General features: G+C 39.5%; 1 protein-coding gene, 1 long non-coding RNA gene and 1 pseudogene across 6 annotated transcripts in view; 2 read left to right on the plus strand and 1 right to left on the minus strand.

Annotated features, from left to right (window-relative positions):
* Positions 1–12,435, minus strand: part of LOC136237574 (uncharacterized) — a 46,169-nt gene extending 33,734 nt beyond the window's left edge. Inside the window, exons 1-8 of one of the 5 annotated variants that reach the window (XM_066027776.1) lie at positions 12,322–12,435; positions 12,206–12,266; positions 12,124–12,154; positions 11,404–11,680; positions 10,688–10,708; positions 10,466–10,557; positions 3,109–3,181; positions 2,930–3,060 (exon numbers count right to left, since the gene is read on the minus strand). The gene's annotated coding sequence lies outside the window, so the exon portion shown is untranslated. Of the gene's footprint in view, positions 1–2,929; positions 3,061–3,108; positions 3,874–10,465; positions 10,558–10,687; positions 10,709–11,403; positions 11,681–12,123; positions 12,155–12,205; positions 12,267–12,321 lie in introns of those variants that run through there. The other 4 variants (XM_066027778.1, XM_066027777.1, XM_066027780.1 and 1 more) reach the window with 4 other exon arrangements.
* The window catches only part of LOC136237589 (uncharacterized), a 76,256-nt gene that overhangs the window by 31,561 nt on the left and 32,148 nt on the right, over positions 1–12,547 (plus strand). The window lies entirely within an intron of this gene.
* Positions 8,225–8,855, plus strand: LOC136239190 (protein DDI1 homolog 2 pseudogene; annotated as a pseudogene).

The raw sequence follows: 12,547 nt of genomic DNA on the forward strand, positions 1-12,547 counted from the left end.
TGAACTGATGATGTTTTATAATACAGGAGTCTATCCATACCAAAGAATCATCATCCATCAAAGAATTAGCACAATTATAGTTTTCTGTATTTATTGTATATTTAATACATTTATAATTATGCTAGCATTGAAATTGAGCAAAAGAGAAAGCAATTGTTGCAGTAGAGAAGTATACCGGCTTATTGTAGAATGTCCGTGTGGATGAAGGAAGGAAGTTTTTACACATCATTAAGTCACTACGAGATCTGTATTAATATTATATTGTATATTTATTTATAGTACCCTTTAAAGACAACAAGCTTTGACAGGATTGGTACCAGCAGTGTTGCCAAGTGCATTTTCAGGGAAATCAACTCTAGTTGACAATGAAGAACTGTAATATGTCTACAATTGTTCTGCTTATTTCTAACATGCTTGTTCATAATATTCAAACAAAAATAATATTACCTTTAATTTCTTTATTTGTACTGTAGTTAGTTATCTTTAGCCTGTAGTAAGTCCATGTAAATTTTCTTGGAGTCTTGCATGCTGTTAATGCCTTCTTGAAGTCTTCATGTATGTTCCTAAAGTCTTCCTGTGCGTTCCATCTTTGTTGGCTTTATTTAGAGAGGTCAACATATCTTCAGGAGTAATTCGACCATAATGTAACTAATAATTTCTCTTTTAGTGCACAATCAAAGAGACAAATCTGCACTGCGTAAATATAGTTGATCTGCTTCTTGTTGTTGCTGCTGTTGCCGCTGCTGTTGCCTCTGAGCAACTCGTAATGCCTTCTGCTCTGCCTTCCACTGCTCAACTGGCACTTGCCCTGGTACATTTGGGCAGTACTACTTCTCATAGTACTGAGCATGATTGGTCTCCACTATACAAAAGATACTTAATAAAATAATAGACCCCTAGTTTTCACTTACTACTCAAGGGCTGATGGCATTGTCTATACTCATGTTTCTTGTGCTTCTTGTGTGGCATGGGTTGATCTACTCCAGCAGCCTGTGCTATCCTCTTTTCTTTTTTTTCACGACATCATAAGGTGGTACGAGAAACGCCACCTATGAACATTAGCACCATATACACAATCCTCATAACATTATTGTAATGCAGGAAGCATACTTGTCTCCACTTCTTGCTCCTGCAGTTGTAATCCTTGTATATACAAATTATTCAACCCTCATGACATAATTATAAACAATTACCTACTCTCTGTGTGAGTGTGGTAGTGAGGCTGCCAAATGTGATAGTACTATTACACAGGTGACTCTGAACCTATTAGTGTAGCAGCACCTGTTGTCTTGCCTGTCCACTATTGTCTTTTGGCTGTGGAAATTGATGAAATGGGGCTGGAGGGGTGGGATGAGAAAATGGCTGGTGTTGTGCTGGAGTAAGATCTTCCTGAGCGCACAGTGGTGGAGCTGATAACTCCAATCCTTGTGCTCGAGCCAACATCTTCCTTCTTTCCTCCCTCATGTGCCACTTTTGCTGTTAATCAAACAATCAACTTTAGCCACTTTAAAAGATTTAACTAACCAAAGTGGTTTTATTGATGGTGTAGAATGTAAGGTTGGTCCCCTCCAGCAGGTCAAGTGAGTTATATAAACGAGCACGCAAAGCAGTATAATCCTGCAGCACCTTATCCCACTTAGATAGGTAGGTTCTACTCTCGCCACTTACATACGGTAGATATATTAGTAAAATAAATAATCAAATGCAAGCCCTATATATATATATATCAGCATTAGAGGTTCTCCATGACTTAATGTGCCTATTGCACAACAGTATGCAGATTGCCTCCACAATTTGGCTCTTGTGTGGTGATAATGGCACTGAGACTTCAGAGAGAAAACACCTGTGGTACAACATTTTGCAAATGTACACAATCATAAAAAATGTATACCTTCTCATCTGCTCTCTAATTGTGTGCCCAGTTTGCTTTTGGCCATAGACGTGACCCCTCATTGTTGGCAGAGACCAGAGGAACACTTTAATAGCTCTCTTATTAGCTGCATCCAGAGAATTCCACAAAGCCTTAATCCTTTGTGCTTCCTCTTCAGACACTGACAGCCCTTTCAGCTCAACAAACACCTCAGCTAACTGGGCAACCTTGTCCCATCCTGTTATTCCCCTAGAGTCTATAGTGCCAGTGTCAGTAATGGTGGATTCAGTAGCAAAACCATTGGTAGTGCTTTCATTGGTATCATCCTGGTAATTAATGTACAATGTGCATCTTAGATACTTTTAATGCGCATACTTCTTCCATCACTTCCTCGAGCTCATCCCTCTCCTCCTCTACCAAGTCTGATGCTTCCACATCGTCCATTACAATCTCTTCAGATAAGGGGGAGTCTCACTATTGTCATCAATGAAGCCCTCATCCACAGCCCTTTCATCACTTTTCTCTTGGGCAGCCATGTTATCTTCAGTAAATTCTAACTCCCTGCCAGCTTGCTGGTACAGATAGGAGACCCCAAACAGCTCTTCGTCTTTACACTGAGTAGGTGTGTGGTGGTGGGGAAACAGCTTCCTGCCAAAGATGGACTCGCTCAGCTTGTTGGTTGGCAAACAGTGTAATACAGTAAATAGACCACGGGTCCACAGTATAGCAACTCTTAGAGCTAACACTGTAGGCAAGTTGCAAGTTGAACACTCGCATATGAGGCTGCTGTGCAGCAGATGTATACCTGAACACAGGAACACCAAGTGAATCAGTAGCAGGTGTAAATTGTAGCAGCAAGTCCTCAATGGCCTTGTATGTGTCATCAGCTCCCCTAGTCCTGCGGCAGTGCCGGGACAGCTCCTTATTGACAGCCTTACATATGGCACTATCTGATGGGTTTAGCACATCCTGTTGCTGAAGGCATCCTCTCTTGGTATCACAGAGGAGACTACAACGTGGTAGTGAATGATTATGGATGGCACAATAAGTAAACATTACCTATAGTCATTACTGTCCCATTCAAATATTGCTTGAGAAAGGCGACCCATTACCACTCTATAGAGGGGGTGTGATTCAGTTGTGTAGCCACGAGCAAATCTCTTCATGAAGTGCCACACATCCAAACGTACCTATGTATTTGAATGGTGGATAGATATAAAACAATGGTTCCTACTTACAGAGGGTCCTGCTTGGCCTTGTCATACCAATAGTGAAAGTTGAATGAGCAATATTCCAGATATGTTTTGAGGCCTACACACATACACATACATACACACACACACACACACACACACACACACACACACACACACACACACACACACACACACACACACACACACACACACACACACACACACAAAGCACTATAAATTTCAAGACTTATCTTTCATACCAGATACTGAACTAAAGGACTACTTGCTGCAATGCTAGCTGTTGAGGGAGGCACGATGATGGTAGATGGCATGGAGGGACTGACATTCACATTGGATCTTGTTGGTGAGGAGGAGACTGTTACACTAGTGAATGTAGTGGATATTGCGGTGGATGCAATTGCACTGGTGACAGGATCCTGCTGCCAAGCCATACATTTGGCTTATATACGCGAGCACTAGCCTGTGCTTCACACATAAAAAGCATATCAAGATATTTACATGTACTTGCAGGCCATACCAACTACCAAGGATGTGTGTGTGTGTGCTCCTTTCAGTTCTATGGTGGCTTGCAGGTACCTGCACATTGAAATCATATAAAATAAGCAAGAGTTTAATTTAAATGTATACTTACAGTTATTACACTAGTAGTGGTTTTAGAAGCTAATGATGGGGGAAGGGACATTGACAACGGAATTAGAAGGACTGAAGAAGGAGTAAGAGATATCGAGGAAGGAGTAAGAAGGATCGGCGATGGGATAAGAGGTCTTAAGGATGGGGTAATTGACGATACAGAAGGGGTAGTAAGAGATCTTGAAGAGGAGCTATGGACACCCTCCACATCCTGTAGTAACATGTATGTGTAATCAGTAATTTGCATAGAAATATTACCTGTTCCATTGGAATTGGAATTGTATCTGAGGTATTTAAGGCAAGGGGTTGTACAAAAGAAGTAATCGATTCCTGATGCACAAAGTTGAAGTTAACAAAAAAAAAGAAACTGGTAGCTATAGGATTTTCAAATGCCTGTCTCTCAGAACCACTAACATCACCAATAGAAGAAGCAACAGTCTGGGATTGCACATATGGGCTGTATGTGCATATTTACCACACATAATGCACAATTAAGTCATGACATCAAATCACTTTGATTTTATAACACATCTCACCATGCCTACTATACGAAAAATGTGATCGTTACAGCAAAACTTACAGAAAGGTGGTACTGCCAGGTACAGGTCCTGTTCCCACCTTCATGCGCAGGACAAGCAATTATTTTCCATATCACCGACTCCCAGTGCAATCCTTTAGGTGATTGTTCTCTTCTTTTGAATTTCTCATCGGCAGCAAAAAGTCAGAGTCGACTTGGCCTTGCGACTAGCCTTCCTGCTAGCCCCAGAATGACATGTATCCCATTGATACATGGCAATAACTATTAACAGTTGTTTAGATATCAACTGGTGAAAGGCACATCTCAGCTTTAAGTGTTAAAACTACTATAGATCATATATACTCTGCATATTTACTTATTCTTTATTTATTTTATATACTACAAAGATTGGACAGTGGGTCCACTCTCCAGGTGCAACTACAAATTGAATGCCGTAAACAAAGCAGTGAAACAGCTAACAATTTCCTACCATTAAATAAAACTAATATAGCAGTCAGTATATAGTGGACAAAAAAAGGAACACCCAGTGGATCCATATAGAGAGGATCCGTATAGAGAAGCTCCACTGTATATTGCATGCATTAATTGATTTTGTTTATTCTCATGTATAATATTTTAAAATTTATGTGCAAGGGAAACCCGTCAATCAAAATGTAGCCAAATGTAAACACTGTTCTCATTCCAGTGTGTTCCATAATAATAAGTCTGGCAGGCGTTTCTATGTAACAAGCCACAACATGGTTGGGCCGTATAGCTTTTTTGAAGTGACCTCGTTCACCAAATACAAACCTGATAAAATGTGTTAATGTTAATTCACCCAGTAAAGGAGAATCGTCACCTCTTGACAAACCAAGAACAAAGACCCTCCCGGGCCATTATAAGAGAACTGGCTACAGCTCATGTGAAGGATATTACATGAAGTTTTTATCAAGTCTGGAAGAAAGTCAAGGACACAGCCAACAAGAGAGCCAACATGAGGATGAATGAATTAGATACAAAAAATAGTAGTTATATCTTTGATTAATGTAGTACAAGATATATAAACTTTAATCCTTATAAAAGAGTAAAGAATTACATGAACAGTTCTTGTCTGGAAGAAGTCACCAAGAAAAGTAACTCCAAAGAGAAGGTGTACCAGCCAAAGAAGCAATAGTGGGACATGCCGTTAAATTAATTTTACATTTGAATCAGTTACTGAAAAGTGAAGTGGTTGCAGTGTTGGAGTCATTACTTTGCCATGTCTTCTTCCAGCTGTATTTCCAGAACTTGTTTTAGTTACAAATTTAACCGGTTGAGTTGACAAGTAAGTAACAGAACACAAAGTAGCATTATATTGTGGTGTAAATGTTTTCATTTGTTTCTTAGTCCTCTTTGATGAGATCTTGCAGCAAAGATTCCCATGTTTAAAACATTTATAATTCATAAACTACTTAGTAATATAATATAGATGCAGTTTGCACCATAATTTGAGCACCATTTGTTACAGTAAAATAAGCGACTTTTTAAAGATTGCCTTCATCTGTCATTGGATCATTTCCAGTGGGCAATGAAAGCTTTTACACGTTGTAAAGCACACTGGGAGATCTGTTACCACACGTAATGTCTTAAGCATTGTCAGGAGAATGAGGCACCTACAGTGTTGTCAAGTACAACGCAGGGAAAGCAGCTGTAGTCGGCCATTAAGGATTATAGTTATACGGCCACAAATCAAGGATTGTTGTGCTTCAACAGCCTTTAATGGGTGCAAGGTACAAGAACCTAGATCATGTTTCTCTGATGTGCAACTCTGAAATTCTTTAATGCAAGATATCGAGGCTTAAGGAGGTAAATAATGCAAATTTGGCACTCTCTATATAGTACTTCTGTAGCATAGCTAGCCAGACATCAACCCTCAAGGTCACACAATTCAGTGACCTTTACAAGAGTTGATACCCAGGACTATGTTAGTGACACATGTGACATACTGAGGTGGACTAGTTGTCACCCTCAAAGTCACTCTGTGAATGACTCTGATGGTGGACACTAGGACCATTAAATATTGTATGTCATCTGCTTTATATAAACTGTTGAACTTCACATCTCAATGTCATGCTTGCAAACTTTCTTTTAATTGTTCGATATTCTTTTATACTCTGTACATAAGGACACTGCACACAACAGAATACCCTTCTATCACATCTTTAAGAAGAGCAGCATGATTTATTTTATACAACACCAGTCATGTATGATAATAGTATACAGTGGGCATCTCTCTGTAATGGACACTTTGGGACCTAGAAATATTTTGTTGCATGCAATAAAATTAATAGGTTTCATGTTACAGTTTGGAGGTTAAGAGTTATGGAACCATATATACCTGTTTATAATAGAATCTAAAATTATTGATAATTTATTGGCTATCGGTATAAGTACAGTTCCTTTGGAGTATGATTATTAGTTTTAGACATCAATTGCAGGTAGTTAATTTTTTTTTTTTTTATGGACACTTTTAAAGTGATGTCTGGAAGACAGTCAAAGATGCAGCCAGAAAGGGAATCCGCTCCTAAGAGAAGGCATATATGGCAAAGAGGACAGTGAATCTTCAAATAATTTAGCGTCATCGACTGAGATATGGACCATTCAACAACATCCACAACAGAGACTATCAACCAGTTCAGCAAGTCCTAAGGTACCACCATCTAACCTGATACCAACCTTATCTGCTCATCCTGTCAGACAACAGACAGATACTGGGGACCATATAACACCATTGCCAAGATCTACTCGGAGAACACGTCGTACCACCATTGTCAACTGAAGGGACACAGAGATGACCACCATAGTCAGAAGATACAGGTATGAATGGTCACCACACACAGTACCCATAGCTCTAGTCACTGTAAGCGAGCACCATTTGTGCAGTTTTGTGTTTGCCACACATATAGCAGGTTGTGTGTATATGACAAAAATGTTAAATATAGAAAGTTTACTCGAAGATAGTCTGCTAACAGATATTTCTGCAATTTAAACTTCAATTCACAGATTTCAAGTGAAGTGAAGAAGTGCATTTTTGATAAAGACACTGTAAAATTTTTTGGGGCATGTAATTTCTCCAACAGGTATTGTCACTGATCCAGATAAGATTGCTAAGGTGGCAGAGTGGCCTGTGCCATCAGAACCACAACAATTTTTGGGCTTCATCAATAATTATTACTGCAGATTTGCGAAAGACTGTACTTCAATTTCTAAGCCACTGCATCAACTCACTGAACACAATAGGCCATTCAGGTGGACAGATCAATGTTAGGAATATTTTTGACATCAGTACTTGTCTTTCCGGACTGCTCCCAGGTGTTGATACTCGATACAGATGCCAGTGACCAAGGGATAGGTGCAGTACCACAGGATGATGCCTTGGAACATGTGGTGTCTTATGTAAGTCGGGCTTTGAATAAGGCTGAGAGAAGGTATAGTGTCACTCATAAAGAGCTGTTATCAGTGGTAACCTTTTTATGTCACTGTTGGCCTTACTTGTTGGGAAGGCGGTTCAAGCTGAGAATTCTTTGCTTTGGTTTAGAAATTTTAAAGAACCAGAGGGCCAAGTAGCCTACTGGTTGGGACAATTAGAAGAGTACGATTTTGAAACTATACACCAGCAGGGTAAATTGCACGGTAATGCTGATGCGTTGTCTCGCCTTCTGAGTGTGTGACATCACAAGGAATGCCACAATGAAAATTAGCATCATAAATGATGACGGGGCAGTGTTTCTACTGGATGTTAGCGAGCAGTTTGATACTAGGGGCGGAGTTTGGGACCCCTGTGGTGAGATAGCTTTAGTTTATAATATGGCAATCAAATGCTAAGTGCTTATAACGTGCATGATGGAGATGTTGTCATCATGACAAAGTCATCAGAACCTCCACCTGAGCAGCCTCAGGGGGTTGAGAGACCATACTTAAGAGGCATCATTAAGGTTGCCATCATCAAGTATGGCGGCCAGAAGTAGTACCTCCCCCGCACAAGCATCACCTCCAGTAGATGAACGTAAGGCGATATGTCAACACTTCCTGAACACTCCACATGAACTGGCCATCTTGAAAGAACGTAATCCACCATTAGCTGAAGCTCTGACTAGCGGAGACAAAGAAAAATTTTATAAAGTTTTAGAAAAGCATCAGCAGCAAAGGAGAGAGCAAGAAGCCGAGAGAATTCACATGCTCAATGCTGACCCAATAGACCCACAATATCAACAGAAGATAGTTGAGGATATACATCATACTAATGTACAAGCCAACATGGAGTCTGCCATTGAACACGTTCCAGAGATGTTTGGTCAAGTTATACATGAAATGTGTAGTTAATGGACATCCTGTGTTAACATTTGTGGACTTTGGAGCACAGAGTACCATTATGAGCGAGGAGTGTGCTGAATGATGTAACATTATGTGATTGGTTGATTGGAGGTAGGCAGGAACTGCTGTCAGTGTAGGAACACAGGAGTTTGTGGGGCGTGTTCATTTGTGTCAAATGCAAATTGAGGACATTTTCTTACCCTCCTCAAACCGACCTGTTGCAATGCCTTACATGTCAAGTGTAATGAAATACCTTTGCAAAAAGTAACACATTACTTAACCCTCTAACCGTAATAACCGCCACTTGGAGGATCGATCTAATAACTTATGCGTTGAGACAATTTAAAGGCTTGAAAATACCTTAAAATTGATGCTAAAAAACTAGCTTGCAACTTGCAACTTTCCCCCCAGGAACCCATGCAACATGGCCACCATGTACCTTATAAGTATATATAATATCCTATAATTAATGTATTTACGAGTAGGCAGCTAGCTGTATACAGTGAATAGCTACACAGCTACAAAAATGCAGTATGCTATACTAGTTTGTATGCAATGAAGTGAACGGATCATCACGTAAATATACTGGTGGACATGCAATCACGAGATCAATCACTATTCGAAAATGGCGCGATGTGGGGTGAGACTGAGAGTTTGCTCAGTATCTCGACAGGACGAGTGGGTAGATGAAGAGGAGTGATTTCCACTCAAGATCTCATTATAGATAATGATCTCATCCAGATGGCCGCCATGTAATGTATGGGTGTACAGCTACCTGCTGCGGAATGAGGCTCCTAGTTTGTCACTGCCACTCCTTCGCCCAGTAGCTAAAAGAAGCCAAGCCAAGAAATGCTAATGATTATTTTATGAAGATTGAATTGTGATATAAGTGTGCTGGTTTAGAATCAAAGTAGGCACCTGCCGTACAGGTGATAAATTGTCAGCACACGTGGTACGTAGAACCCACAATCGTTATCTGTACAAAATGATATGAATGCTATGCTGTACTATAGGGTAATTGTAAGTGCTGTATTTGTAGTTTTGTGCTTTAGTTAAGCTGAGAAACTATAGGTAACTACTTGTGCTATACATTTTAATAACATCTGAAATGTACGTGTAAATATGATCGTCCAGAGTACACGAAAGTAATATAGTTCGAGCTGGTCAGCGAGTTGGTCCAGCTCCAGATTATTGGTCCGGCTCAGGCCTGACCAACTGGACCGTCTCTTCCGGCCTTGTCTGATGTGACCCGTGAGTTAACGCCTTAGAACAGTATTAGGCGTAGTATTACACACTCTCAGCTAGTTTGATAGAGATGGTATTGTGTTTACAACTGATTTTACTGTTTTTGTGACTTTATTGTTTTTTATCAATCTTGTAGTTTTCGCTGTACATGTGTAAACAAAAGCACCTCGATCGAGTTCCTTAGTTCATAGGGAACATTTTGATATATAGTTACTAAGTGAATATCTATTCAAGTTGGCTAATACAGCCCCATTTTCAGTCCATGGTATGCTTGCCAGAAAACCAGACAGTTAGAGGGTTGAGTAACAAGAGGGTTATTAAGTAAAAAGCTAGGACAGTTGGGCATTTACAATGTATCCCAAGCTGACACAAGGTCACCCAGGTCCCCATTATTATACAGAGACTAGAGCAATATAAGTAAAGTTTCTTTCTCAAGGAAGCAATAATGGCAACTGGACATAACAGAGCATTGAACCTGGAACCTTGTGATTACCGGGGTACTTGACTACCCACACATGTGTGCACATACACGCGCACACACGCACACACACACACACACACTACATGCAAACACAGAAATAGTTTTCAGGAAACAGGTACACACTTTCTTTTATTTATTTAATTTTTACTAACCTGATCATGAGGTAGCTATAGCTTCAATTTCATGACAAAATGCAGTGGAGCCCCTCCCCTTTAAACTCTGCATGTTCTTGGAGCTACACAAACTATAGAAGGTCATTGGTGACCACACTAAGCTATGATTTATCCACCCAATCATAGTAATTGTGTATAAACTGACTTATAGACTTAACATGTGTACATTAATACACTACAAATACACTTGTATGTGTTTACCTTACTTCCCATAAACACCTCCTGTAAAGTAAAAGCAATTGATTAATATATTTTATTTGATGCCCACTACATGTGACAAGAAGCCTGTAGTCCTTTATTAACCTATCTAGCAGTTCTTATTATAGTAAAAAGAATGTATTTCAAATGCCAGATTTAATTATCACTAGGTTGTAATAAACTTATAGTGATCACATCTTCAGTTGAAACATTAAATAACCAACAATGCTATTATGTAATGATCACATGATCTCTGTTTAGAAAAAAATGGTGGCTGTTGTTATGTGGTTAAGTTAGTTGTATGTGACATCTTTCGCACGGGTGGTCATGTTCTGGATGGATTTTCACTTTCAAAATGATTTTTACCACATCTGAAATAAACTACTCTAATAGAACACATGGTGGTGTGTTTTAATTCTAATATAGCAGTCAGGCACATACTTTATTTTTGCATTGGTATATCTGTAAACTCATTCTCAATGAACAAAAGAGTGTATTACATGAAGAAAAGGGAAATATATATGTGTCTTAGTATAGTATAGGTGTATGTGATGTACTTAAGTGTATACTATTTTGGGTACACTGGAAACTGTTCATGTGTGGACACTTGAGGACGCCTATGCAATCCACACACTTAGTTAAGGTTCCAAAGGATGCTTTCCTTGTGGTCTCAATATAGTACCTCATTTCCTCCTATTCATTATAGAGAGGAGGCTTACCAGTTAAATTGCCTCACGTTTGGTCTGTGCACAGCCCTGAGAGTATTCACAAAGGTTCTCAAGCCGGCTATGGAGATGCCAAGATCTCTGTGCATCTATGTGGTAGTATACATGGATATTATGTTACTGATGACCTCCTCAGAACAGTAGTTATCAGGGTATCTGTATCCAGATAACCCTATAGTTTCTTCTCAAAAATGTGGGTCTGTTATCAGCAAAGAAATCCTTTCTGGAATATCGAATTTCTGGTACATCAGTATGCTTCTTGACAGTGGATCTAGGAGAGAATATCACACTCTAGCAATTTAAGTGTGAGGCTGCAACTGGTCAATTCCACACCTGTTGCTTATGGGGGGGGGGGGGGGGGTAGCATCATCAAAGTTTTCTCAGCTTATAAAGGACCTCTGGTTGTGAGTAACATCCTCATGCAGGCTTAAGGAGTTCTGAACATGGTTGCAGCAGACTGGTCAGTGCCCTAGGCAACTAGCTGACATTGGCTGTCTGGTAATAAATTTAAAAGTTTGGTTACTGTTAACCGTTAATCAGTTGATCTTGATTTAATTTGACAGTAAATTTTATTGTGTGTCAACAATGTAAACTTGCTTTATAAACTACATCTTTACTCAACCTTATTTGGAAATTGACTTGTACTAAATTTAGAGGCCATCAATCAATTTATTATTATCATTTGTACATATAACCCTTTTATTTATTGCTTACCTGGTGACGGCTGAAGTATCCATGTTGGGCCCTACATATTACAATGTTTACACAGTCCAATGTTGTGTTGGTATAAACCTACAAACGATGTCTTGAGAAAGTTATGCTGTACCCTTCGTGGGCCTGTCTCATTTATTAGTTACCTGTGCGAAGGTGAAATAACATATCTAGCTAATGTTTGTACAGTTAATGGAATACCTTTTGAAATTGTTTAGTATTCACAGCTAGGCCAGAGAGGCCTCCACGTGAAAATTGCTGACTTGACACTCACGTGATTCCACTTTTGAAATTCTTTAGTATTCACAGCTAGGCCAGAGAGGCCTCCACGTGAAAATTGCTGACTTGACACTCACATGATTCCACTTAGTGATGCATTATTGGAAGCTTGGTATTTGCTAGCAATTGCATCTGTTTATAAAATTCA

Source organism: Dysidea avara, chromosome 11, assembly GCF_963678975.1.
Source record: "Dysidea avara chromosome 11, odDysAvar1.4, whole genome shotgun sequence".
Classification (NCBI taxonomy): Eukaryota; Metazoa; Porifera; class Demospongiae; order Dictyoceratida; family Dysideidae; genus Dysidea; species Dysidea avara.